Raw genomic sequence first — 26,975 nt, 5'->3', positions numbered from 1 at the left:
CAGTGTGATCCCAAACAGCCTCTCTTCTTATCATGTTTCTTCACACCTCATTTTTTAAAAAAGCTCAAAACCTGAGATCACAAGTGTTAGACAGCACCAGTGTTGGAACACCCCTCTTACTCATGTAAAACCTTCAAAGAAGGTGTCCCAGGGAGAAACATTAGAGATTCTCACTCCCAGTTGTCTAAGACTGGGTCTCATTTATGGCCTCAGCTCTTCCCAGCTTTCCACCTGGGACAGCATCTGTCCCTCTGGTTAATGGCCCCTGGGCCATGCTACCAAGCTTTCTGTCCTCCTGAGCCTCACACCCCTCATGCCATAGTTCTGGAATCACATGACAAAATGTAGCAACTCGGAATTTTTACCAAATTCCTCACACAGGACACAGCTTTGCCCCATCACAGAGCCACATCCACAGGCTACAGTGCCTTCAAACTTATACATATTTTGAAGACTAAAGGACAGCAAGCACTTCGTATGCATCTGCATTGGGGCTTTTCAAGGAGAGCAACTATTGACATTGTAGGTCAGAGTGTTCTAGTTCTGGACAGCCATCAGCCGAATCAAAGACTATTCATTGGGTCCTTTAACACAACCCAAAATATGGTGGTCCCCAAGTCCCCAAGATTGGTATTAAAAAAGGAGAAGAGACAGGGAAAGAGAAAGGAGAGAGGCAAAGAGAGAGAAAATAAAAGACTGAAACAAAAGGAAAAAAAGGAAAGCAACTCAAAATTAAGTTTATGAGAGAAAAGTGACATTATCGTTAAATACAACTTGCATGTGACTTCATATCACCTGGCTGTATCGTGTGCTGGAGTATGTGGTTGGCAATCACTCAGTGGTGATACAGAGATGTGCATATCAGGAGGCAGGGTCCACTCGGAGCCATTGTGGCGTCTGCCCATCATGCAGGCCCACATGACACACAAGGTCTGATCCTAAGTATGACAGGACAACATAAAAGGCTTATATGAAATAAAGGATAATACCTTTGCTTTCCTAACTTCAACCTCTTTAAGGGGAAGACCTAAAAATGTGGCCCAGGGCAGTATGACCCTCTTAGGATCACATTGCTGAATCCCAGGCCTAAGCCCTTCTTTTAATTTTGCCATCTTTGAGTTTTGGGATCAAATCCTGGAAACAGTGGCCCACAGATAGTGTGGGTTTTATGTTATACACACCTGACAATGTATGTAGGAATTAGTCTCTTGTGTCATCTCCACTGTGCAGGTAAAGTTACTCGGGAGGGCCAGGAAGACTCATGGATTATGCGGGAAACTAAGCAAGTCAGAAATCGCAGGTCTAAATGCAGCTGTCTCTCCTGAAAGCCAGGACCCTGGATTCATTATGAAGAAGGTGTGGGGAGGGCTGTGTTGGGAATATTTGCATATTTATGGAGGTGCTGGCAGTGAGCTCTTGAAAGTTCTGAGGGGTTTACAGGCAAGTCTGATGATTGGAGAAGGCCCATGGGATAGAATGTTGAAGAAGTTGTTTCACTTCTTTAGTGATAGAACAATAAAGGTGTTAGAACCCTGGTAACCAAGCACCCACATTTCCGAGACAGGCCCCTGACTACCTGCCTTCGGTAAAGACAGTTGAGAGAGCAGGATGTTTTCCCATTGTCTCCAGACCTTCTTAGGCTTTGGCATTTGGAAAGCCTGTAATAAAATTGTTTCACCAACGGTAGACAGTGGCTCCAACCTCTTGTTTAACAGCTGTGGTCAGTGAGCAGTGAGCAGCCTTGGGTCACGTATGGCAGCTCAGGGAAGGCCACCCAAGGTAAGGCCACATCTGTCATCTCACGTGGGAACCTTCCAGCCCCTGCCACTTCTGTGTGCTGGACTGGGTGAAACTGCAGGTAATTGTTCACAGCATTCTTGAATGATTCTAATCTGTGGTGTCAGATAAAGCATTTTTTATAATTTCTGATTATTTCTATTTTTTCTGCTGGATGAGTCTTACAGGAAGCTTGTCAATTTCATATATTTTGGAAAGAATCAGCACTTGGTTTTACTAGTGTCATCTTTTGTATTTCAATTGTATTCATTTGCACTCTGATCCCTGTTATATTCGTTTCTGCTACTTAAGTATTCTTTCTGGTTTGTTCAAGAATAAATTTTAAAGTTTTTAAAAGAGTTTCTCCTGGTGAGATAAACCCGTACAACTATAAATTTTCCTCTTGTAAGTGATTTTGCTGTATCCCAGATTGAGTTAGGTTGTTTTCCAGTTTTCCTATGTCTCTAGGTAGTTTCTGTTTTGGTTTGTTATTCTCTTTGATCTGCTGGTTATTTACAAACATGTTGTTCAGATGCTTGTACTGCTCTCTGTTTTATTTTCTTGATATTTTATTTCAACTTTCCTACCAATGAGGTCAGAGAACATGGCAGATATAATTTAACATTTTGGGCTTTATTTGTGGCCTAGTACAATATCTGTCTTGGGAAATGTTCCATGTGCATTAAAAATGCATAAAATGCGAGGTTTTTTTTGCCTTAAATGATCTATAAATGTCTACCAAATCAATCTAGTCTAAAGTGGAAGGTAAGGACATTAGTATCTTAAATATTTTTAGCCTCACCTGAATATATGATTTTTAACTGAAAGGAGTTTAGACAGAAAGGAAAAGAGACAGAGGAGTAGAGAAAGAGAAAGAGAGAAACTTTGATGTGAGAAAGAAGTAGTGACTGGTTCCCTTTCCTGTGCAGCTTCACTGGAATTGACCGTACAACGTTGGTATGTGCCCTGATGAAAAATTAAACTCACTAGTCATTGGTGCAAGGGATGATGCTTAAACTAAATAGGCCACCTCGCCAGGGAAAGTTCTTAAATTACTTAAAGTACTGTATTTTAAAATAACATATATTATAAAAAAGCATCTCATACCACATTTAATTTTCAAAGGAATCATGAGGAGACTTGAATTGGGTGGTGAACACACAATACAATCTACACACGCCTTATGATAGAATTGTGCACTTGAAACCTGTATAATTTTCTTAACTAATGTCATGCCAATACATTGAATTAAAAGTGTTAAAAATTACCTTTTGAGGTAAGTGCTTTTTAAATCATGGTGTTACAAATGAGAATACAAAAAGAGTTCACTACTTTAAATTCACATTACTCATACGTGTCAGGTTCACGTTTGAACGTGACATTCCCTTCCTCACCTCTCCTGCATATCTTCCAATAGTGCAGCAGTTAAACTCAGAGAGAGTTAAAACAAACTGATAAAAGGAAATGGGGCGCTCTCATCAGGGGTCTCTCACCAGGATTTGTACAACTAACTCAGTGGAGCTCACTTTAAGTGGTTCTGGCTGTACATTCTCTGAATGGCACAGGTTGGTGATCTAAAGTTGAGTGTGAAGGGCACCAGGGCCAGCTCAGCAGCTAGCGTGGGAAAGAAAAGAAGTGGTCACACCCTCAGACACACGTGGACAATATGCCCGTTTGTGCCAGGCCCTTTTCATATACAACTGTATGCTCTCTTTTTCAAGCCATGTTCTGTAGATACATGAGGTCTTTTAAACAGATCCAAAAATCACTTAATTTTACACATGATCTTGTGACCCATTATTCTGGTCAGAATTTAACATGCCTACAGATGCACAGAAGACTATGAGGATTCCAATCGTGACATACAAGACAGAGACCTCAAATGATGTCTAGGTGACGGTCTGACACTTTGGCTAAAACCGAAGCTCAGTATAGTGTCCACTTCTCTCACTGAGTCATGCTGCATGTCCCAGATATGCCTGCATGTATCAGGTGTTCATATGCACAAGTGCAAGAGGAACTAAATTACCAAATTGTCCCAAATAGTTGAGTTGTCCTGAGGCTTCACTGCTGCTTCCAGGGGTCCCTGATGTGGCCACAGATGGTACAGGAAAAAGAGTCCCATAGATGACATCTCCAACTGCCTGACAGGTTGCTTTCAATGTGCATGCATTTGACTCTGCATGTGATACTCCTAATTCATGAAGGCCCTGCCTGAGACACTTACCATAACACAGTGTAAGATGGAGACACAACTATTGATCTTCAATTTTGGTCACAGAATCAGGCAGCAAACAAATTACACATCATTGGAGGTCTCCTCCACATATGTCGTATATATATTTTTAGCATATTTGGATCTGCAGGCATTTTCTAAATGTGGACTTAACTGATGAATCACAGAAATAAATATAGGTTAGTGACCTTTTGAGTCCAGAGAAAGGGCCTCTTGTTTTTACAGTATATATGTTGGGAAAAGAAAATGGCATTATGGGTGAGAAGGGCCTGGAAATACTCTGGCTTTTGTCCAAACTTTTTGTAAAATTGTGGCCACTTTGTGTTTTTTTTTACTTCAGCTGGTGGTCTTGACCTTGTGCCTTTTCTCCATCAACTTTACCGGCTTCATCCTGTGCCATACAGAGGACATGCTGCTACACTCTGTGAAGTTCAGACCCACGGAGTCAGTTGTACAAACACTAGTGAGAACCACTTACTCAGAGCCACCTAATACTCTTTCCAACCTTTCTTCTTAATCTATTTAAATTACCTTTCTGTACAATTAGAGGATGTAGATGGCTGGAGAAACAGACAGTTCCAGGTTGAAAAATGGGAGGTGCCACAGGTGAGTGTTATGATTTTAAAGTAGTTAAAATGCCTTGTAATTTCCTCATCCATTATCTGAGATTGGAAAAAGCATTTATTTAAAAGGGTCAATTTGATAGTTCAGTGTGGTATGAGATTATTAAAGAACAACACTCTTATTTTAAAATACTGCATTTTAGACAATTAAAAAATAAAAACAGACTTAACTGCAAATCAGGTTTGATTGATAAATATTTATAGAACATTGCATTTACAACTGCAGGGTGCACATTTTTCTCTAGATTACATGGAAACTATCTGAGATAGATCTTATACAAAGGGAAAAAACAATCTTCAGTAAATTAAAAAGTTTTAAGCTATAGTAACCATATTTTCTGACCACACTGGTAAGAAACTAGAAATCAAATATAGGAAAAAACATAATAAAAAAAAGGATTGGGAGACTGTAAAACATGCTATCAAGTCCCTAGTAAATCAAAAATGAAAACAAAACAAAAAAAAATCCAACAACAACAGTTAGACAAATAAAAATTCAAACATGGCCGTAGAAAACCTTGATTTAGTAAAGCTTTTATAAGTGGAAACTCTGTAGCCATACCATTCTAAGTATAGAGCAGAAAAATGTCAATAAAATCATTTGAATTTATTTCTAAATACCTTAGAAAAAGAAGTACCAAAACAAAAATGTTAGTTGTAGTAAAATAAAATGAAAACCAGTGCCATCATCAATAAAATTTTAAAAAGCAATAAAATAAATAAATCAAACCAATGGCTCCTTCTTTGAACTGATAAGTAAATTTGAAAAACCTTTAGTAAGACTCATCGGGCACTAAATACAGAAAAAAAGTAATAAGTCAGAAAAAAAATGAAACTATAATCCATACTACCAAAACTCAAAGAATTATCGAACATCAGCAATTATAGAAAACAGATTTGACAATTTAATAAAATGGAAAATTTTTAGGTCTTACACTCTTTGAAGCTAAACCAGAGTGAATCACATAATCTGAACAAACCAATGACGAGCAACAAATTTGAATCACTAATCAAAACACCTAAAAACAAAAGCCCAGGACTAGATAGAATTACAGGAGAATTCTCGGAAATTAAAAAAATAATAATTAGTATATATCCTTCCCAACCAACCCATAAATTGATGAAGTTCACTTCCAAATTTATTTCATGAGACCTGAATTATTTTGATACCAAAACTAAAGAAAGACACTGCAAAGAAAGAAAATTACAGGCCTATATTCTTGATAAGTGTACATGCTGAAATTCTCAGCAAAATAGTAGCCAACCAAATTTGACTGTATTAAAATGATTCTGTATTCTGATCAAGTGTGAATTATGCCAGTGATGCAAGAATGACCCAGCACCCAGAGAACAATAGATGTGACTCATCACATCAAAAAGGAAATAAAAATGAAAAGCATATGAATTTCAAGACATACAGAAAAAGTACTAGAATACAGTATGCATTAGTAATAAAAATATGTCAAAGAAGGTTTGTAGAAGGAAATGACCTAAGCTTCATAAAGGCTACATATGACAACCTCACAGTTTACAGTATACTCAACTGTGAAGTAATGAAAGTTTTCCTTTTCAAATCAAAACCAACTCAAGAATGTTCATTCTCATTATTATTATTCAAAATAGTAGTGGAATATTTAAACATAGCAATCAAAGGAGAAAAAGAAATAAAATGCATTTAAGTAAAAAAGAAAGAATTAAAATTGTCACTATTGGCAAATGACATGGTACTCTATATAGAATTTCTTAGATAATTCAACAAAATTAATAGATTTAATAAAATAATTCGTTAAGAAACAAAATACAAACCGAATATACAGAAATCTATCACATTAATATAAACAATAAAAGAAAAATCAAAGTAATCCCTTTTCCATTTGTGTGAAAGAAATAAATGCCTGTGAATTTACATAACTAAAAAGTTGAAAGGGGCCTTTGCAAACTTTGCTCTTTCTCACTTCCTCTCTCCTTCTTTCTCTCTCTCCTCTGTTCTTTCTTCAAGTTAGGAAGAAAAAGTGTGGCACCTGCTCCTCTCAGGTGGAATCGTTCTAGACCAAGGCAAAGAGAAAAGTACTATCCTACTCATCCTTTGTCTCTTTTGTATACTTACTTGATCTACAACTTACAAAGAAATAGTAAACTATTTAAAAATGGAAAAATATATCAAACATCACAACTTCATTTTTTTAATCCTCATGCAAGTATATTTTTTTCATTGCTTTTAGGGAGAGAGGAAGGGAGAGAGACAGAGAGAGAAACATCAATTGGTTGCTTCCTGCTACATGCCCCGACTATGGATCAAAACAATCACCTGGGTAAGCACCCTGACTCGGCATCGAACCCACAACCTTTCAGTCCACAGGATAGTGCTCCAACCAGCTCAGCCACAAAGGGCAGGGCCACGACCTCATTTTCATTTCAATATGTTATTTCGACACAAAACATAATTTATTATTTTTAACACCCTGGCTTTAAGGAGGCTACCATAGCCATTATATTTTAATAGGCTCTTCTTTGTTTATTTTGTTTCAAATGTGATGATTACCTTATTTGACATATTCTCAGGAACGAGGGGTGAATACACTATTTAACAATGATTTTCAGCTTACTAAAAATTAAAATGTTCTTCCAGCCCTGGCTTCTGTGGCTCAGTGGATTGAGCATCGGCCTGCGAGCCAAGTGTCGCTGGTTCACTTCGCAGTCAGGGCACATGACTAGGTTGCACGTCAGGACCCCAGTTGGGGGCACGAGTGAGAGGCAACCACACAGTGATGTTTCTCTCCCTCCCTTTCTCCTTTCCCCTCTCTCTAAAAATAAAATAAACAAACAAATGTTATTTAAAAATATAAAAAATAAAAAAATAAAATAAAATGTTCTTCTGCAGACTTTTCCTCCATTGCTCCCCCACAGCCCACCCCCTCTCCCACAGTTCAACCCCCACCCTGTTGTCCATGCCCATGGGTCATTTATAGCAGTTCCTTTACTAAACCCGCCCACTACTGACCCCTTCACTCCATGCGCCCCTCTCCCCTGGTGCCTGTTACTCTGTTCCTTGTTTACGTGTCTCTGGTTCAGTTTTGTTCATTTGCTCGTGCTGTTCATATGGTATTTTTCTCTTGTTGTCTGGCTTATTTCGTTAAGCATAATTCTGTCCAGTTCCATCCATGTTATCACAAATGGCAGGAGTTCCTGCTTTTTTTCTGCTGCATAGTTTTCCATTGTGTAGATGTACCACGGTGTTCTAACCCACTCATCTACAGATGGGCACTTAGGCTGTTTCCAGCACTTGGTTATTGTAAACAGGGCTGCTATGAACCTAGGGGTGCACAGGTTCTCTTCAATTGGTGTTTCAGGATTCTTCGGGTATAATCCTAGCAGTGGAATCGCTGGTTCAAAAGGCATTTCTGTATTTAGTTTCTTGAGGAAATTCCACACTGTTTTCCACAGTGGCTGCACCAGTCTGCATTGCATTCCCACCAACAGTGCAGTAGGGTTCCCGTTTTTCCGCATCCTCGCCAGCACTTGTTGTTTGTTGATTTGTTGACGATGGCCATTCTGACTGGTGTAAAGTGGTATCTCATTGTGGTTTTATTTACATCCCTCTGATGGCTAATGATGGTGAGCATACTTTCATATGCCTATGGGCCCTCTGCATATCCTCCTTGGAGAAGTGTTTGTTCAGGTCCTTTGCCCATTTTTAACTGGGCTGTCTTCTTGGTGTTGAGATATGTAATTCTTTATATATTTTGGAGATCAATCCCTTATCTGATGTATCACTGGCAAATATGTGTTCGCATATGGTTGGTTCCCCTTTCATCTGGCTGATGTTTTCTTTGTTGAGCAGACTCTTTAGTTTGATGTTGTCGCATCTGTTTGTTTTTTCCTTTACTTCCCTTTTTTTAGGAGACGTGTCAGTGAAAATATTGTTACGTGGGATATCAGAAATTTTCCTGCCTATGTTTTCCTCTAGGATTTTTATGGTGTCATGTCTTACATTTAAGTCTTTGATCCATCTTGAGTTTATTCTGGTGTGTGGCATAAGTTGCTGGTCTAGTTTCATTTCTTTGCATGTCACCATCCAGTTCTCCCAGCACCATTTGTCAAAGAGGCTCTTCTCATGCCATTTTATGTTCCTTCCCCCTTTGTTGAATATTAGTTGACCATAGAGGCCTGGATTTATTTCTGGGCTCTCTGTTCGGTTCCATTGATCTATATGTCTGTTCTTATGCCAGTACCAGGCTGTTTTGATTACAGTGGCCTTGTTGTATAGTTTGATGTCAGGTGTCGGGATACGTCCTGTTGCGTTCTTCTGTCTCAAGATTGCTGCAGCTACTCGGGGTCTTTTTTGGTTCCATATAAGTTTATGAAGTATTTGTTCTAGGTCGGTGAAATATGTTGCTGGTATTTTAATAGGGATTGCATTGAATCTGTAAATTGCCCTGGGTAGTATGGATGTTTTAATGACGTTTATTCTTCCCACCCCTGAACATGGTATATGCTTCCACTTATTTGTATCTTCCTTAATTTCTTTCTTCAGGGTTATGTAGTTTTCTGAGTACAGGTCTTTTACCTCTTTGGTTAAATTTATTCCTAGGTACTTTATTTTTCTTGTTGCTATAGGAAATGGAATTTTTTCCTAGTTTCTAGTTCTGAGAATTTATTGTTGGTGTAGAGAAATGCCTTCAATTTCTGAATATTGGCTTCGTACCTTGCTGTTTTGCCAGATTGACTTATTGAGTTGAGTAGTTTTTTCGTGGCGTCTATAGGGTTTTCTATGTATACTGTCATGTCATTTGCAAATAATGACAGTTTTACTTCTTCTTTTCCAATATGGATGCCTTTTCTTTCTCTTCTTGTCTGATTGCTATGGCTAGAACTTCCAAACTACGTTGAATAGGAGTGGAGAGAGTGGACATCCTGGTTTTTTGTCCCTGATCGCAGGGGAATGCTTTCAGTTTTTGTCCATTCATTGTGATGTTGTCTGCGGGTTTCTCATATATGGCCTTTATTGTGTTGAGGTATGCTCCCTGTGTTCCAAGTTTCCTGAGTGTTTTCATCATAAATGGGTGTTGTACTTCATCAAATGTCTTTTCAGCATCTATTGATATGATCATGTGATTTTTGTCTTTCATTTTGTTTATGTGGTGTATTACATTTATTGGTTTGCGAATATTAAACCATCCTGGCATCCTTGGGATGAATCCCACTTGATATTGGTGTATGATCTTTTTAATGTGTTGCTGGATCTGATTTGCCAACATTTTGTTGAGGATTCTAGCATCTATGTTCATCAGCGATATTGGCCTGTAGTTTTCTTTCTTTGTTGTGTCTTGACCTCGTTTTGGAATTAGGGTAATACTGGCTTCATAGAAACAGTTTGGGAGTCTTTCCCTTCTTGGATTTTTTGGGTAGGTGTTAGTTCTTCCCTAAATGTTTTGTAAAATTTGCCTGTGAAGCCATCCGATCCAGGGATTTTATGTGCCTGGAGTTTTTTGATTATTGTTGCAATTCATTCTTTGTTATTGGTCTGTTGAGACTTTCTGCTTCTTCTTGATTCAGTTTTGGAAGGTTATTTGTTTCTAGAAATCTGTCCATTTCTACTAGGTTGTCAAGTTTCTTCCCATATAATTGTTTGTAGAAATGTCTTACAATCCTTTATATTTCTGTGGTATCGGTCGTGATCTCTCCTCTTTCGTTTCTCATTTTGTTTATTTGGGTCATCTCTCTTTTTTTCTTGATGAGCCTGGCTAAAGACTTGTCGATTTTGTTTATCTTTTCAAAGAAGTAGTTGATCTTTTGAGTTGTTTGTTTAGTCTCTATGTCATTTAATTCTGCTCTGATCTTGATGATTTCCTTCCTTCTACTCGCCCTGGTCTTTGTTTGTTGTTGTTGTTGTAGTTCCTGTAGCTGTAGGGTTAGATTTTTAATTTGCGATTCTTCTATCCTTTTTAGGTCGGCCTGTATTGCTATGAACTTTCCTCTCAGGATTGCTATTGCTGTGTCCCATAGGTTGGGGGCTGTTGTGTGTTCATTATCATTTGTTTCCAGAAACGTCTTGATTCATTCCTTGGTGTCATTGTTAATCCATTCATTACTTAATAGCATGTTATTCATTCTCCATGAGTTTGAATGTGTTTGAGTTCTTTCCTTGAGGTGGATTTCTAGTTTCAAGGCATTGTGATCTGAGAAGATGTTTGATATAATTTCAATTTTCTTGAATTTGTTGAGGCTTGTTCTGTGTCCTACCATGTGGTCTGTGTTTGAAAATGTCCCATGTGCATTTGAAAAGAATGTATATTTTGCTTCTCTGGAGTAAAAGATTCTATATATATCAATTATTCCATTTGATCTAGGGTGTTGTTCTTTGCTTCAGAGAGCTGTGCATTGTTCACAATGGGGTGTTAAAGTCCCCTACTGTGAGTGTGTTGCTGTTGATATCTTTTTTGTAGCCTCCCAATATTTTCCTTATATATTTTTGTGCACTTATGTTAGGTGCATATATGTTTATCAGGGTTATATCTTCATGATGGATTGTTCCCTTACGTATTTTAAAATGTCCTTCTTTGTCTCTTTTTATGGCCTTTGCTGTGAAATCTGTTTTTTCTGATGTAAGTATTGCTATCCCAGCTTTCTTTCATGTTCATTGCTTAGAATACTTTTTCCATCCCTTCACTTTCAGTCTGTGTAAATCTTTTGTTTTGAGGTGCGTCTCTTGTAGATAGCATATATGTGGATCATGTTTTTGTGTGCATTCCGCTACCCTATGTCTTTTGAATGGAGCGTTTACTCCATTTACATTTCAGGTTATTATTGACGGGTATTTATTCATTTCCCTTTGTACCTGTGTTCCTCTCCCTCTCTTTTTTCTTTTTCTCACCGCATCCCCTTTAGCATGTCTTGTAATGCTGGTTTGGTGGAGATGCGTTCTTTTAGTGTTCCTTTGTCTGGGAAGCTCCTTGTTTCACCTTCCATTTTGAAAGGGAGCCTTGCTGGGTAGAGTAGTCTTGGTTGTCGGCCTTGTTTTTCATCGTTTGAAATATTGTTTGCCATTCTTTTTTGGCTTGTAGTGTTTCTGTTGAGAAATCCGTTGATAGTCTTATCAGAGCTCCCTTGTATGTTATTTCCTTTTTTTCTCTTGCTGCCTTTAGGATTCTCTCTTTGTCTTTGAATGTTGAAGTTTTCATTATGATGTGCCTTGGAGTAGACCTTTTTGGGTCATATTCATTTGGAGCCTCTGTGCTTCCTGGATTTGCATGACTTTTTCTCTCATCAAGTTAGGAAAATTTTATGTCATTACTTTTTCAATCAGGTTTTCTAGCCCATGCTCCTCTTCTTCTCCTTCTTTTATCCCTATGATATGCATTTTGTTTCATGTCATGTTGTCCTGCAGTTCTCTTAAACCATCTTCATTCTTTTTAGGCATTTTTTCATTTTGTTGCATTGTCTGGCAGTTTTTTTATATGTTGTCCTCTAACTCACTGATCCGATCCTCTGCTTCCTTTAGCCTGTTTTTGATTGCTTCGACTGTGTTCTTCAGTTCAGAAATTGTATTCTTCATTTCTTCGTGGTTTTTATTGATAGTTTCTATGCCCTCTTTTTGGTTGGTGTAGTTCTCAGTAAGTTCTTTGTAGTTTCCCTGGAGTTCTTTGTAGTTCCCCCGGAGTTGGTTGTAATTTTCTTTGACTTTGTTGAGTTCATTGAGCTTCATTTGAATTCCATGTGTGATGGTTTGCTTGCCTCTATTTCATCTATCCATCCTTCTGAGAATTCCTCCTTTTTTTTGGTGGGGTGTTGTTTCTGTTTGGTGGGGTGTTATTCTGCCTCCCCGTTTGGGGTGCTGGTCTTGTTTGTATCTGATTATTAGATTGATCTGCTTTTATGTAGTGCCTTTGTGGTGTGACCATCTGTGGTAGGAACCTGTGTCATACAGCGGTGCTGTCTCCTTGATCTCCTTAGCTTGATGCTCTTGGGATGCCCTTTATGCCTTTTACTTGGACTCTCTGGAAGTGTTTTGGTTTTGTTTGTTGTGTTGATCTTTGGTGGGCCCTTCCTGTGTATTAGCTGAGAGTCTCTCTGCCCGCTTCTGACAGTAGTTGAGCTGCCTCTGGCTGCTGCCTCTTGGAGGGCAGTAGTCTGCTTATGAGACTTCTCCCGCAGCACTGATGTTGAGTCTGCCCTGCGATCTGGTCTGCTAGCTCTCCAGTATTTCCTCCAGAACCAGCATCCAGTGTTTTCCAACGCTCCTCTAGTTCTTTCGCCTTCTTTCAGCTACATGGCATGTTGAGTGTGGGAAGTGCACTTTTTTCTCCCTGCCTGCAAGCCGGCGGGAGCAGCGGGAGGGCGCTGGGGGCCCTGCCGGGAACGTTCTCCTACGCTGGTGGGTGAGGGCGTTCCCTGGCACTGGCTGTCGTGGGCGCGGGCCAGTAGCGGTCCTGTGGTCTGGCATGTGGGCCGGCACTAGCTCTCGAGCCCTTGTTAAATATTTGGGTCCTCCTCAGCACGCTGCAGCCGCTTCGCCTCCTGTAGAGCCACCTCAAGTCCTGTTCCCACCACAGCCACGGGTGCTGCTCTCCTGTGAGTATTCTTGGTTGTTCTTCAAGGATGCAGTAGCTTGGAAACAGTTGCATCTTCTTAAGGTTTGCTTTTAAGCTTTGATGAGACAGACTAGAGAAACTCTTAACTCTAGGGCTATTTTAGTCCCCGCTACTGAGACACTGCACATCTTAGTACTCTGCCCGGTAATTTATGTGGTTTTCTACTCTTTCTGGTGGGAACACACTTGAGTTTTTGTGAGTCAGAGGTTTTCTTTGCTCCTTTTCGGGGGTCCTTTCTTCGGGCCACAGGAGGTTTTCTTTCCAGACGTACTCATGCACTATGCTGGAGACTTAAGGAAAATCCTCTGCAAGTATCTGCAGCCATATGGACATATCTCTCCTCTCTAAGATTGTGCCCTGCATATGCATGCCACCTAGGCCTACCCTGGATCTGAAGAACGTCTCAACTAAAGGAGACCTCAGCATAAGATGTGGGCTGGATCTTTCAGTTGGTCAGTGGGAATCTTGGGGCTCACCTTCCCTGTTTCTCCTCCCTCAGATATAACTAGCCTGTCTTGCCTGCATCCAAGCAATGGAAGCAATTACTTCATCCATTTTGTTTGACTTTCATTAGTTTCTTGTAGGAGTTAGTTATTCCGTGTTGGCTCCTAGAAGTTCTTCATCAGAAAGAAACCTGCTGTTTTCATCATCTGTCAGAGTGCTTTATGTTTAAGATTTAAGGCAAAACTATTATTATTATTATTATTATTATTTATTATTATTATTATTATTAGAATGCTTCCCTCTAGGGTAGTTACCTCCTTTTGCACCACAATATACTTTAGAGATACAACTACATTGTATCATTAACAGTGGTTTCTGGTTGTAGTGATTCCCTTGGGGTAGGGCATGCTGGTATGGTTTAAAAATGACACTTAAAAGAGCTGCTAATATGCAAAACTCCCACATTTCTACTATTTCCTTCTTACATACGATATTGGCCAGAGAAAGAATCTTTGTCCTTACTTCTGAATGTTAGAAATAGTTCGTAAATATAATCAACATTTTGCCTCCCCTAAAACAACCTAAGTTTAATTATTTAACCTATTAACATGCCATTTTCTTACATGGAGCCTAATTATAATCCCAGAACAAACTTTGTTTAGTCATGAGATGCCTTTATATTAATGTATCCGTAAAGCTGTTTATAGTATTTAAGATTTCCAAATAAATGAACAATAGTGCGAGTAATCAAGTTTTAAATTTTTGGTCATCTGTTTAAGATCTGGGATATTTTGTTGCAGGCCATAGGGATTGGTTGCTTGTGAAGCAAAATTTTAATTAATGGGGAAAAAATGCCCACAGAATTGAAGAGAAAGGGAAAGGACCAGAGAGACACAAGGGGCACTTAAATATGCCGTTCTCATTATGAGTTCATCTCAACCATTTTCTTCAGCTATTAAAGGAACAGCTAATCTAATGCAGTTTTGGTAGCGTCTTGACAATAACATTCAGGAAAGTAAGTGACTGAGAGTCCCACCAAGAGGCTCTCCTGTGGGGAATTAGTTAACTCTACAGATGAGGATTGAGGTACAGCTTTAAAAAAGTGCAGTAAACATAAAATGAAAAGATGCTTATATTGATTAGGTTGTGCGTGTCCTCACTTTTCCTGTGCTCACGAACGTGGGGACCACCAGTTACCTGCAGGATAGGAATGACTCACCCGCGCGGTCACGCGGACGCTTACTTAGCGAGCTCTGGGGAACCCTCGGTGTCAGCGGAGGCGCCGGCCGGAGGGGCGGGGCCGGGAGCGTCCCCTCGGGGCGCGGCGGCCGGGAGCCGGAAGGTACGCGCATGCGGCCACTGGGCGCTCGTGCACTCACTCGCGTGCCCCGCGGGGCGTCTTCTGGCGCAGGAGCCTCTGCGGTCCCGCGGGAGGGCAGCCTCGGGGCCCCAGGTGCCGGGTGACGCTTCCTGGAGCCGCAGCGGAGGGAGATAGGCCGCGGCTGCCCTGAGCCCAGACCCACAGCCCCAGTCTGTCCCTGACCGTGTCCTGCCCTTTCCTCGTGGGATCCCCGGTGTAAGGGCTCCTGTGAGGGCCCCACGGGGGCGGGGCGCCGGCTGTGGGATGCAGGGACAGACTGGTCTTTATGGGGACCCAGGGCAGTGCGCCCAGAGCCGGACCTGCGGGGTGGCCCGAGGTCACTTCGTGCTCATCCCGGGGGTGGCCTTCGTGCCCCCAAGAAGTGTCATCCGTGTGGTTCACGGCGCAGCGCGGGCAGCCCTGTGTAATAAAACGGCCTCTGTGGCTCCCACGTGTGCAGTAAAACCATCTTCGACCTTGTAAAGACCATTCTGGCCACAAAAAGTAACGAATCCCAAGGACCTCATTGGCTGTAGATGGGATTCTGTGGAGTGGCCGCACAGTAAGGATTTGTATTTGTTTTTCTTTTTCAGGCAATTACATATGAACCATCTAGCATCAGCTTTAGCTGTATCTACTGTTTAGTACTCTGTGTAGATGCTTTTAGAATATCACCTCTGGTGATTTCAGTGCTAGAAGGCGATGATATTTTTCACCATTTTACAGTTAAAATTGAGGCCCAGGCATGTGAAGTAACCTTTTCAAGGCAGGAGGTCATTTCTGAGGATGAATTCAGGTTTAAGTCTGCTCTGGGCGAGACACTGAGGTGCCCTAGAGTGTCGGAGCGCACGCACGTGCACACACAGCGGTGCAGGGTTCTGCTTCTAGCGGGTGACAGGTGGGTTTGTCACTGATGCAGGCCCCCAGGGACTGCTCATGACTGCCAGTTTCTGTATTGCAGCAGCTAATATTGATGTGAGGTTGGATTTTATTTCTTAATTAGCAGTGGGGTCCTGGCTGGTCCAGTAGGCTACGTAGGGGACAATAAGTTAGACCAAGGGCCAGCCTGCAGAACTGTTATCTGTTGGTAGGGGACAGGGTAGAGAGTCAGCTCGGGGGAGCAGGGGCCAGTCATTCAGTTCCCTCGTACTGTTCCCTTGTTGTGTGCCACGGGCCACGCTGCTGCGGGGGGTCCAGTGTTGTATAAGACCTGGTCTTGTGCTCTAGGATTTTACAGTTGGGTTGAGGCTGAGGGACAACTGTGTTGATAGGGCTTCTCCAGTGAAAAGTGACTTCTTAAACGTAAGTCGCCACGTCTAGGGCACATTTTAACAATTCATACCAAAGGTACTATATACTTTGACTCTGAAAGTTCTGTATGTGTATGTGTGTGTACCAATTAACCAATTTGTTTACTTTTGGTATTTTAGATATTGGCAAAACACTGGAGGGATGATGAAATCAATCAGCTTCCTCTTTTGCTTGGAGAGCCTGCATTGGTAAAGTATTAGGCATTTTCCAATATAATATTCTAGCATTTATGCATGCGATTTGGTCATCTTCCATGTGGCATTAAATTTGGCCTGTGATAGGCTCAAAGAGAGTGCTTCTGCGCCTGCCAAGCCTGTCTGCACCTCGTCGTCTCCGCAGCAGACATTGGCTGAGCTCTGACTCCAGCTTGGGTCCTGTGCAACGTGCCCGTTACTCAGGTGTCTTTTTTTCTAAGGCCTGATGACTAGCGGCCCTGCTCCCAAGCAGTGGGTGCATTTGCTGGTTATGTGCATGTGCTGGTAGAAGACACTCTATTTGCTTTGGGAGCTGCAACAACAATCAAATGAGACTCGAGAATTGGATGCAAGGAGGATTTGTGATTGTTTCGAACCACTTTCTATTTATCACTTTATTGTACTTTATGAAGATACTACGATGACTACTTTGGAGTATAAACAGAAGTTCTATGTCTCGGGAGTCGGCAGACCAAGATTCTAGTTCCTGTTGTGCTAGTCAGATTCTGTACACTGTTCAGGCGTCCACTCTGCCATTGGGATGTTAGGACGATGAGCTCCTTTGCTAATGCTCTTCTCCATCTTGAGTCTGTGACTCTTCTGTCCTTCCACAGTTTGCCTGGGTCAGCAGTTTGCTGACCCTTTTCCCTCTAACCTTCAGGACAGGCCCTGGACTTGGGCTGTTAAGAGAAAATCAGCTGTCTTCATCTGGCTTCAGGATGAAACAAAGGGCACCTGAGGGAGAGAGGGGTGTGAGGAGACAGAACGCAGGGATTTCTCTCTGGCTTAGTTACTCCAAGATGTGGACACAACAGGTGTCTTCCCTGCAGCTGTGATTATCAGAAAGGGTGAGTTTCACTAAATCTGAATCCACTCATGCAGCTCAGTTTCAGTGCTTAGACCCCAGAAGGCTCAGTCCTTTTCTCAGTCTGGCCCCAAGGCGTGGTGTGCAGTTAGCACAGAGTTCTCCTGAGAGGGCAAATGCAGTTAGAACAGGGGGTCTTGGGAGAGTCCTGCCTTGGTTAATGGAGTGCAGGTAGAACAGCGGATTCTGGGACAGTCCTGCCTGAGGGAGAGGGGTGCAATTAAAACAAGATCCCAAAATAGTCCTGCCTTAGGTAATGAGGAGCTAGTAGAACAGGCGTTTCTGGGACAGTCCTGCCTGAGGGAGAGGGGTGCAGTTAGAACACAAGCTTTATGGAGAGTTCTGTCTAAGAGAGCAGCGTGCAGGTAGAAGGCGTTCTCGGCATTTCTTGCCCTGAGGTACAGGGGTGCACTTAGAACAAGGGTTTTCAGGACGGTGCAGCTGGGACTCAGTTGTGTGGCCTAAAAGTCAGTCCCTTTGAGGCTCACCTCTGGTCTGTAAATGGACACTGTGCTCCTTACATGCATCAGTGTGGCCTTGGCACTTTCCTTCTCTCTGATGAGATTACTAACAAAGTATTTTCTATGTTTATTTCCTAAAGGGAATGTCTCTGGGACCCTGAACCCTCAGGAGCATCCTCATGTAAGAGATCATTGAAGCCACAGGGAAAGCATCTCACCTGAATTTCCAAAAGGAATAACAACAGATCAGCTGCTTGCGTTGTCCGCTGTACTTTCACTGGGGCTTGTTGATGAAGATCCAGCACCAGTGTTGAAGGTAACATATAGGGAAGGAAGCAGTCCATTAGATCACGGTCATTCAGCTACGAAAGAATATAGTTTATTTTTAAGTACAGTTAACTCAGTCATCTTTTGCTTAATTTATCTGAATTGAGGTATGCTCCCATCAGAACAAATAATTGTGAATGGATTACGTGTGTGCATGTATTTTCTAGAACAAATCAGTAGTACTTAATTTATTTAATCTACATAATTTAACCCATTTCTTTTATTTTTATTCTTTAAGCTTTATTTTTAGTGTCAACAGCTTTATTTTTTCTCTTGTCTCATACCCAATAATATTTTAGCACATACTGACATAGACCTAGCTTTTACTATGATTATTAATAATCAGGCAACAAATACACATACTAAAAAATATTTCAATATATGACTATTTAGTAACTTTGTTACTGTATTCTCTTAAAAGCTTTATGCTACAGCATAAAATATTTCCTTTGGTCATTTTAACAGGTCCTGTCTATCACTTGGACTTTTAGTCATCCTCAAATTTCCAGAATATTTTTCAGAAACTATTAACATTTTTTTGTGTAATGGATTTGATACATAGTCAATAATCATTTTGGGACTGATGACACTAATGTTCTTAAAATAAAAGAATCCAGAAATTTAATTTTATATTAATTCCTTTTATACATTACTTTTATATACTAACCCATTTCTTAAGAACACATTTGCATTTGTTTTTAACATTACTGGGAAATGGCAAACCCAAGAATGAAAGACTATAAAACAGGATTCATTAAATATAATGGAAACTTTTACAGGTTTCCATTACATTGGTGGGGTGCAATATTTGTGTGTGTTAATAAACTAATGTTTTATATTCAAATAAATAATGTAGGGTAGAATGTTTATTATTGAGATTTTAATTTGTTTTAGATTATACATGTCATAATCATTGTTAAAGTTGTTTACAATTTCAAACGAGATAGAAAAAATTAGTGTAGAGAGTGAAAGGGCTCAGGAATTCATTTTAAAACCTATAGGAATGAGCCCTGATGGAGTCACTCAGGATCATTGGCAGCTGGTGCAGTCTCGAATGTTGCTGCCTCACGCCGTGTCCCCACACCTGAGGCCTTCCCTCCGTCGGCCTCCCCACCCCAGGGGCAGGGCCTTCCCCGCAGGAGGCTGCCAGGCCCGAGGCCGAGCCTCCTCTCCTCACTCTCCCACGTTCCACATCCGTCCTCCACTGGACAAAGATGTCCAGGTCTCTTGTCTCCCCGCTCCCAGGTTACCCCTGGGACAACTCTGCTGCACTTTCCCCTGGTACACCACTGGCTCTCAGGGGCCTCCCCGCTCATTCTGCTCTCAGCCCAGCAGACAGATTGGGGTTTGCGGTGCCTCCCTGCTCATCACCCTCCTGGGGTCTCCCTAGAGCAGAAACCCTGGGCCCCGTCTCTCTCGCATCATCACTGACCTCCCCTCGGGGGTCTCGGCGGCCCACTCGAATGTAGACCCCTGAGGGTGCATGTGTGTCTGTTGTGTGGACTTACTGCCCTGCAGTTCTTAGGAATTTGAGTGAATGGAAGTTAACTCCTCTTCAGTTAATGTCTAGCTCTTTTAATTATTAGTTTTTGCTCCTGAGAATTCTGGGTATTTACTGATGACATGCAGTAAAGCTATAGAAATTTGTCAGTTGCCAACTCACTGACCTTTCCTTTTCCTCCTGTTAATTTTTAGTTAGCTGACTTGGCTTTTCTAGTTACAGTTATATCAGCTGTAAATAATAATATTTTTACTTTTTTGTCAATGTTTCCATGTTCAGCAATTACACGTCTAGACCTATGTAATTCACTTTAGTTGTATTGATTTTTAATGTTTAAATTTCTATTCTATTATTTTTAGGAGAATCTCTGCATTTTTCTCAGTGTTTGGAATTTTGTCTCCTTTGTTTTTAGCTTTGTTGCATTGTGCAGAGGGAACGTGGCCTTTTCAATTTATCATTGTTAATTGGCTTTATTTAAAATCATTTTGTTGGTTATGATTTGACTGCTATCTCAAATCACTTCTAAGAAGAGCTTTACTTTATTATAGGTGATGGAATTTTATGAAGGGATATAATGAGAAATTGGGACTCTTACGTGACTGAAAATTCAGTAGAACATGATGAGAAACCTAACCAAAAGTTGCAGTAATTTATGTCTGTTTTTTTTCTGAAGTAGAAACAGTAGCAATAAAATCACCTTTGTGTCTCACAGAAGACCACAGGGCTTGCTTCTGTCCCGGTGCTCTGCTTGAAGACAGGTTTCCTGCATCAGGCCGTCTGGGAGAGGGGTGTGCTTGTCCCCTGCTGCAGAGCTTCCAAGGGTTCAGTGCGGCCTCGTCAGGGCAGAGTTCAGGCTCAGCAGATCTGGCTTTCTAACCACAGGGTGTCACTCAGGAGCGTGTTCTGTGTGGGGGTCGGGTGAGTGTGCCTGCATGCTGGCTCGGTCACGTGTCCTTGGGTGCTGGCTCAAGTGCATGGTCTTGGCTGAGGTGCTCAGCATTTTGAGCCTCAGTCTCTGTGTGCAGCAGCTGAAGTAACGGAGACATGTGTTTTGTCAGGTGTTTCTTATACTAAGCGGGGGACTGTTGGACAGTGCCAGTGAAGTGTGTTATTATTATTATCATGAACCCGGGACTAGCAACAGTGTTTGCTTGTCAGTGATAAAGTCCAAAATTTTAACTGCCTTTTGTTAACTTATAAATTAAAGCAAACAGCAAAGTTAAGCATTGCTGCCAGATAGTTCCAATTTAGAAGTTAGTTTAGGTGGTACTTTATTCTACATATTGTAGGACATGAAGGTGGGCCAAGGGGTCAGAAAGGGGTCATCCCCGAAAGTATAATAATGCCAGTTGCTGATGTAGAAATTCATCAGTGAGACTGCCCTGTGCCAGAAAGCAGTAGGGTCGGCACAGAGGTCCAGGAGAGTGCACAGGTGAGGAGGGACACAGTGCCCTGAGAAGACCAGGTCTGGAGAGCAGTGACACCAGCAGGAAGGGGTCTTCTGGGCGGATGTGCAGAGACACGAGAGAACCCTTGGGGCACGGCCGTTTGTGCTGTGTGGGAGCAGGTTCCTCCCGTGGGCCTGGCTGTTGGATGAGGAGGTGCTGAGGAGGGACTCCTGGGCTTTGTGTCATGCAGATCCCGGGATGAGGAGGAAGAAGGATGATGGCCCAGCTCAGGGCTCCGTGGAGGGCGGGCCTTTGCGGAGACCAAGAGTGTCCAGTAGAAGCAGTCAGTGGGCAATTGGAGGGGATCTGGCTCTCAGGAGAGGAGTGGAAACAGAAGTTTGGGATCACAAAACCAGCAGGCAGATTCACAGGTCGTCTTTGTCAACAGAACACATCGCTTGTAGCATACTGTACATGAATTTTCTCCCCTGCCACTGATGGTGGCTTTTCCACTTTATATTTAAGGAAACTAAGTTGCAGATTAAGTGCTTTGCTCCTTAACCAATCCCATAAATACGTTGCACGGGTGCTAATTGGGCATCTTAATTATTGTAATGTATTTAATTTTTTTTTTTTTAGATTAGATGGTAATTCTGAAACAAATGCCTACAACTCTCTATTGGTAAAATCATGTATACGCTACAACACCACATCCCTGAGAATCATCGTGTTTTAATGACTTGGATAAACTTCCTATTATTGAGAAGTAAGTTTCATCCTGAAAATTGTTAAAAAATTAATTCAGCACATTGTGATCACAGACTTAGCCATTTTCTGTGTCTTAAAGTGTATAAGCATGTTGCCAGCTCCAGGAGGAATTACCTGATGAGCCTCAGTAATCTCTGTGTCCGTGCTGGTCTGTCTAATGGCAGGTCCCACAGTTAAGCCTGCAGGGACGGAACTGCTGCCGTGTTTAGCTGTTGTATCAGTGACTAAAAACAGACCGACAGATGGCTGTGCTCCCTGGGATTCACAGTCTAGCAGGTCCTAGCATGGCGGCCACAGGAGGATGGCCATGGAGCCTGCTCAAGGGAGTCACGCTCTGACCCGCAGATGGCCCAGCCTCTCCTTGAACTCTGCAACATCCGCATCTGAACTCGGTGCTGTCCCAGCGCCACACTGGAGGTGCTGGCTGTGTTCAGAGACACCAGCTCGATCTGCACAGGCCTGTCCCTGCAGGTGGCTCCTCGGGGCCGAGACGCTGTAAGTGGGTGGAGAAGACTGTGCTCCCGGCAGAGGCAGAACTTCCTGCACATGTTAAGCAGGTGTGTGGCTCACACCTGTTTTGGAAGGAGCACTTGGATGCAGTTGTGATTCTTATTTTGAGAGAAATACTTATTTAGGGAAAATTATGGTACATACTGTTTTGTTTTTTTAATTTTATTTTTTGGTTATTCAATTACAGTTTTCCCATTTTTCTTCCATTGCTCCCCCCTCCCAGCCCATTTCTTCTCCCACAATCATATCCCTCCCCGTTGTCCATGTCCATGAGTCATTCATACACGTTCCTTGACTAGACCCTTCCCTTACTTATCCCCCTTCTCTCCCTCTCCCCACCCCCCTATTGACTGCTATTCTGCTCTTTGTCCTATTTAGTTCCTTTGTTTGTGTTGTTCTTGAGTTTCCTGTATTGGGTGATATCATATGGTATTTTTCTTTCTTTGCCTGGCTTATTTCACTAAGCATAATTCTCTCTAGTTCCATCCATGTTGTCGCAAATGGCAGGAGTTCCTTCTTTCTTTCTGTTACATAGTATTCCATTGTGTAGATGTACCACAGTTTTTTGATCCACTCATCTACAGATGGGCACTTAGGTTGTTTCCAGCACTTAGCTATTGTAAACAGGGCTGCAATGAACATAGGGGTGCATAAGTTCTTTTGAATTGGTGTTTTGAGATTCTTCGGGTATAATCCTAGTAGTGGAGTCGCTGGTTCAAAAGGCAGTTCCATTTTTAATCTTTTGAGGTAATTCCATACTGTTCTCCATAGTGGCTGCACCAGTCTGCATTCCCACCAACAGTGCACTAGGGCTCCCTTTTCTCCACGTCCTCGCCAGCACTTGTTTCTTAATCTTTTTCCTTTTCTAATGTAACTACACATAAATTTAAAATGATCTAAGTGGTTTGTATTACATTTCTAACGGGCATCACTGGTCAAAGCCTTGGCCATTTTGTAATCCACGTCATCCTGGAACAAACTGTTTGTAACAAGGGCAGCTGGGGGTCTCAAGTGCCAAGACAGCCCATGTGATTCTGAGGAAGACCTCGGGAGCCCCGTGCGCCCTCCAGGGAGATGATCAAACAGGTGAGCCCGAGGAGACACCCTCCCCACGGAGGCCTCGCTGCTCCTCACCCAGAGCTGTCTCTGCAGTAAACGAGCACTCTTTCTCAAGTCCTTGCATATTCATTGCCATTTGTCCATGGCCTTTACTCTTGTGAGATCAGTTTGGCTTGACATAAAATTCATTTAAAAAAAAATACTTTATTTATTTATTTTCAGAGAGAGGGGAAGGAAAGGAGAAAGAAAGGGAGAGAAACATCACTGTGTGGTTGCTTCTCTCGCGCCCCCAACTGGGGGCCTGGCCTGCAACCGAGCATGTGCCCTGACTGGGAATCGAACCGGCCACTTTTCAGTTCACAGGCCGCTGCTCAATCCACTGAGCCACACCAGCCAGGGCTATTCCCTTCTGTTTCTCTTCTCCTGGGATGCCTATTATCACTATGCTGCTCCTTCTAATGGGGCAGATAGTTCTCGTAGAGTTCTTAGTTTTTACGTCTTCAACCTGAATCATTTCTAGATTTCTCTCTTTGAGCTCGCTAGTTGTCTTTTCCACCTGGTCTGCTGTATTTCCAGTGCTTTCTAATGTATTCTTCATCCCATTTATTGAGTTCTTCAGCTCCAGAATTTTTTTTTTTTAATCCTCACTCAAGGACAATTTTTCATTGCTTTTCAGAAGGAGAAGAAGGAAGAGAGGGGAGAGAGAGAGAGAAACATCGATGTGAGAGAGAAGCACCAGTGGGTTGCGTCCTACATGCTTGGACCAGAGATCATATATGCCTGGACCATGGATCAAACACACAACCTTGTGGTTACAGACAACACTCCAACTGAGCCTCACCATCCGGGGGCTCGTTCTTTTTTATAGTTTCCACCTCTTTGGTAAAGAACCCCTCTTCTTCACTAATTCCACTCCTGGGCTCGTTGCACTGCCTTGCTGAGTTTTCTTCATGATTGCCGTCTTGCATTCTCTGTCATTTCAATCACAGACTTCCATGGCTTCGAATCCGGTTTCTGGAGACTCGTCATGTTCTCTCTGAGTTACTGTGTTCCCTTGGTTGTTCAGTACTCGATGGATCATCCCTCTGCCTGTGCGCTTGAGGCAGTGAACTCTTGTTGAGATACCATTTTTGATCTTAACAAACTTCACGTTGATAAAGTTTTTCTTATGTTTTCCAGTAGATGGTGCTGTAGAGCAATTTTTTGTTTTACCTGTTCTACTTGTACCTTCAGGGTTGTGTGTGTAAGGGGGCGGGGATCGCTGTGGCTGTGGGAATCAACGCCTTGATGACTAGGGTGGTGGTGTCCCTGATGTGTCCAGGCTGTCTTGGTGTCAGGGCACAACCATCGTGGCGGGGGACGGGGGGTAGGTAGCGGGGAGCTGGGTTCATGAGCCTTCACCGCTGCTCCCTTGTTCCTTATGGCCACTGGCACATCTGCGCTGTAACACGGGGCTGTAGACATATTTCCTCTGTTGCTACCAGATGTGGCAGCAATGGGGGGTAGGGGGATGGGCCGGATTCTCAGGCATCGGCGCTACCCCCCACCATGGAGTAGCGCAGGCCATGCCCCGATTCCTCCACTGTTGCGTTAGCTGTGGCCACTGACATACATCTGCAGCAGCACATTATACTTCCCCGTCTTACCTACCCTGACATTCCAACACACCCACCTTCAGTCACACTGGCGTGTGCGCCTCTCGTGTGTGTGTGTGTGTGTGTGTTGAGCAGGGCAACCTTTGCTGGATTACAGATGTCTGATTTGTGTAAATTCAAGGATAGATAGCAGGGAGACCACTTGGCCATGATCCCTTGTCACTCTCCAACACACAACTTTTAATGTCTGTTCCATCCTGTCACTTTGGTTTCTTCTTCAGGGACTCTGTGATATGTATGTTGGACATTCATTGCCCATCTATTATGCTATGTAATGTTCTCTCAAATCCTTTTTCTCTGTCTTACTTCCTTTGGATTTTTAAAACTTTTCTTTCATTCTTATACCACAATTAGGTGTAATTTATTCAAGACGGGGATTATTTATTCTTCGCAGTCAACTGTGAACCGTGACTATTAAAAGCAGATGCCACAAGAAGATTCCCAGGACAGGCCATGCTTCATTAGTGCATACCTTTTGTTCTCTGTGCCGAAACTGAGCATGTCATTGGTTCAGTTTGTCAGTAAGGACCACAGTAAAATGGGCTATCATTTCGTGCGCCTAGTGGCCAACAAAGCTGCTGAGCCTGCCGAAGGAAAAAGCACTTAGAACTACTGACGTCAGGTCTTCACTTTCAAACCGTCCGATAGCCAGTTCCAGAGACTTATACATGGCCACCAAGACGTGCTAAGTAATCAGGCGATTGAGGTCTATGGACCTGCCCAGGAGCTGGGGATGGAGAAGCCGGAGAGCAAACATCAATAAGCACAAATACATATGTATCTCCCCCACCTAGAAACTGAGTCTAAACAATAAGACAACGTCCACCACTTAAATATGTTACATTAAATTATATATATATATACACACACGATATATATATATATATATATATATATATATATATATATATATGCACACACACACACATATACATACACATATACATATATACAACCTCCTTTCCTATAGCTAAAATTCTGCAAGTCAGCCCTGGTAGGTGTGGCTCAGTGGATTGAGTGCCGACTTGCAAACCAAGGTGTTGCTGGTTCGATTCCCAGTCAGGGCACACGCCTGGGTTGCGGGCCAGGTCCCTAGCTGGGGGCATGTGAGAGGCAACCACACAGTGATGTTTCTGTCCTCCTCTTTCTCCCTCCCTTCCCCCTCTCTAAAATAAATAAAATCTTAAAAAAATTTTCTGCAAGTCAAAGCCCTAAAGGGCTTTCACAGAGTTCTTTGCGTTGACTTTACGGTAACCTCGCAAGCAGGAACCCGAGGCTCAGCGGAGAGCCTGAAGGATCTGGGTCTGTCAGTCAGCACACGCCCTACAACAGCACAGAGGACCCCCCCCAGGAGTGGCCTGAACTGCACATGCATCACCTCCACAGAGTCCCAAGGTCGAGAAAGAGGAAATTACAGCATCTTCATTTAGAGTCCTAACAACATGTGTGCACCTCAATATCACTTCATAATATAAAAATACAAACCAAGCCCTGGTGGAAAATCCTCCCAAATGTGCACGGTGGTTATCTGTGTGGAGACTGGAAATGATAGCAAATTTTCCCTACAGTTTTTTTGTATTTTCTTCAATTTCTGTGATGTATACACATGGTTTTCTTTTTTTAACATCTCTTTTTTTAAAAAAAGATTTTATTTATTTATTTTTAGAGAGAGGGGAAGGGAAGAAGAAAGGGAGAGAAACATCCACGAGTGGTTGCCTCTCACACACCCCCAACTGGGGACCTGGCCTGCAACCCAGGCATGTACCTTGACTGGGAATCGAACCAGTGGTACTTTGGTTTGCAGGCTAGCACTCAAGCCACTTAGCCATACCAGCCAGGGCTAAACACATTGTTTTTAAAGAAATAAAAGACAAGCAGTGTATTTTTATTCTTTGTGCAAGCCAAG

The 26,975-nt window shown here is 42.3% G+C and overlaps 1 long non-coding RNA gene across 2 annotated transcripts in view; it reads left to right on the top strand.

Moving 5' to 3' along the window:
• Positions 1 to 24,392, top strand: part of LOC149997342 (uncharacterized) — a 37,877-nt gene extending 13,485 nt beyond the window's left edge. The window contains exons 3-6 of one of the 2 annotated variants that reach the window (XR_016514142.1): positions 16,461 to 16,529; positions 18,002 to 18,177; positions 21,717 to 21,843; positions 24,091 to 24,392. This is a non-coding gene — a long non-coding RNA (uncharacterized LOC149997342). The remainder of the gene's footprint in view (positions 1 to 16,460; positions 16,530 to 18,001; positions 18,178 to 21,716; positions 21,844 to 24,090) is intronic. The other variant, XR_016514143.1, reaches the window with a different exon arrangement.
• Positions 24,393 to 26,975: the final 2,583 nt, after the last annotated feature.

Source organism: Furipterus horrens, unplaced genomic scaffold (genome assembly GCF_987537825.1).
Source record: "Furipterus horrens unplaced genomic scaffold, mFurHor1.1.pri manual_scaffold_11, whole genome shotgun sequence".
NCBI classification, from domain to species: Eukaryota; Metazoa; Chordata; class Mammalia; order Chiroptera; family Furipteridae; genus Furipterus; species Furipterus horrens.
This window is presented reverse-complemented; position numbering and strand designations above follow the sequence as displayed.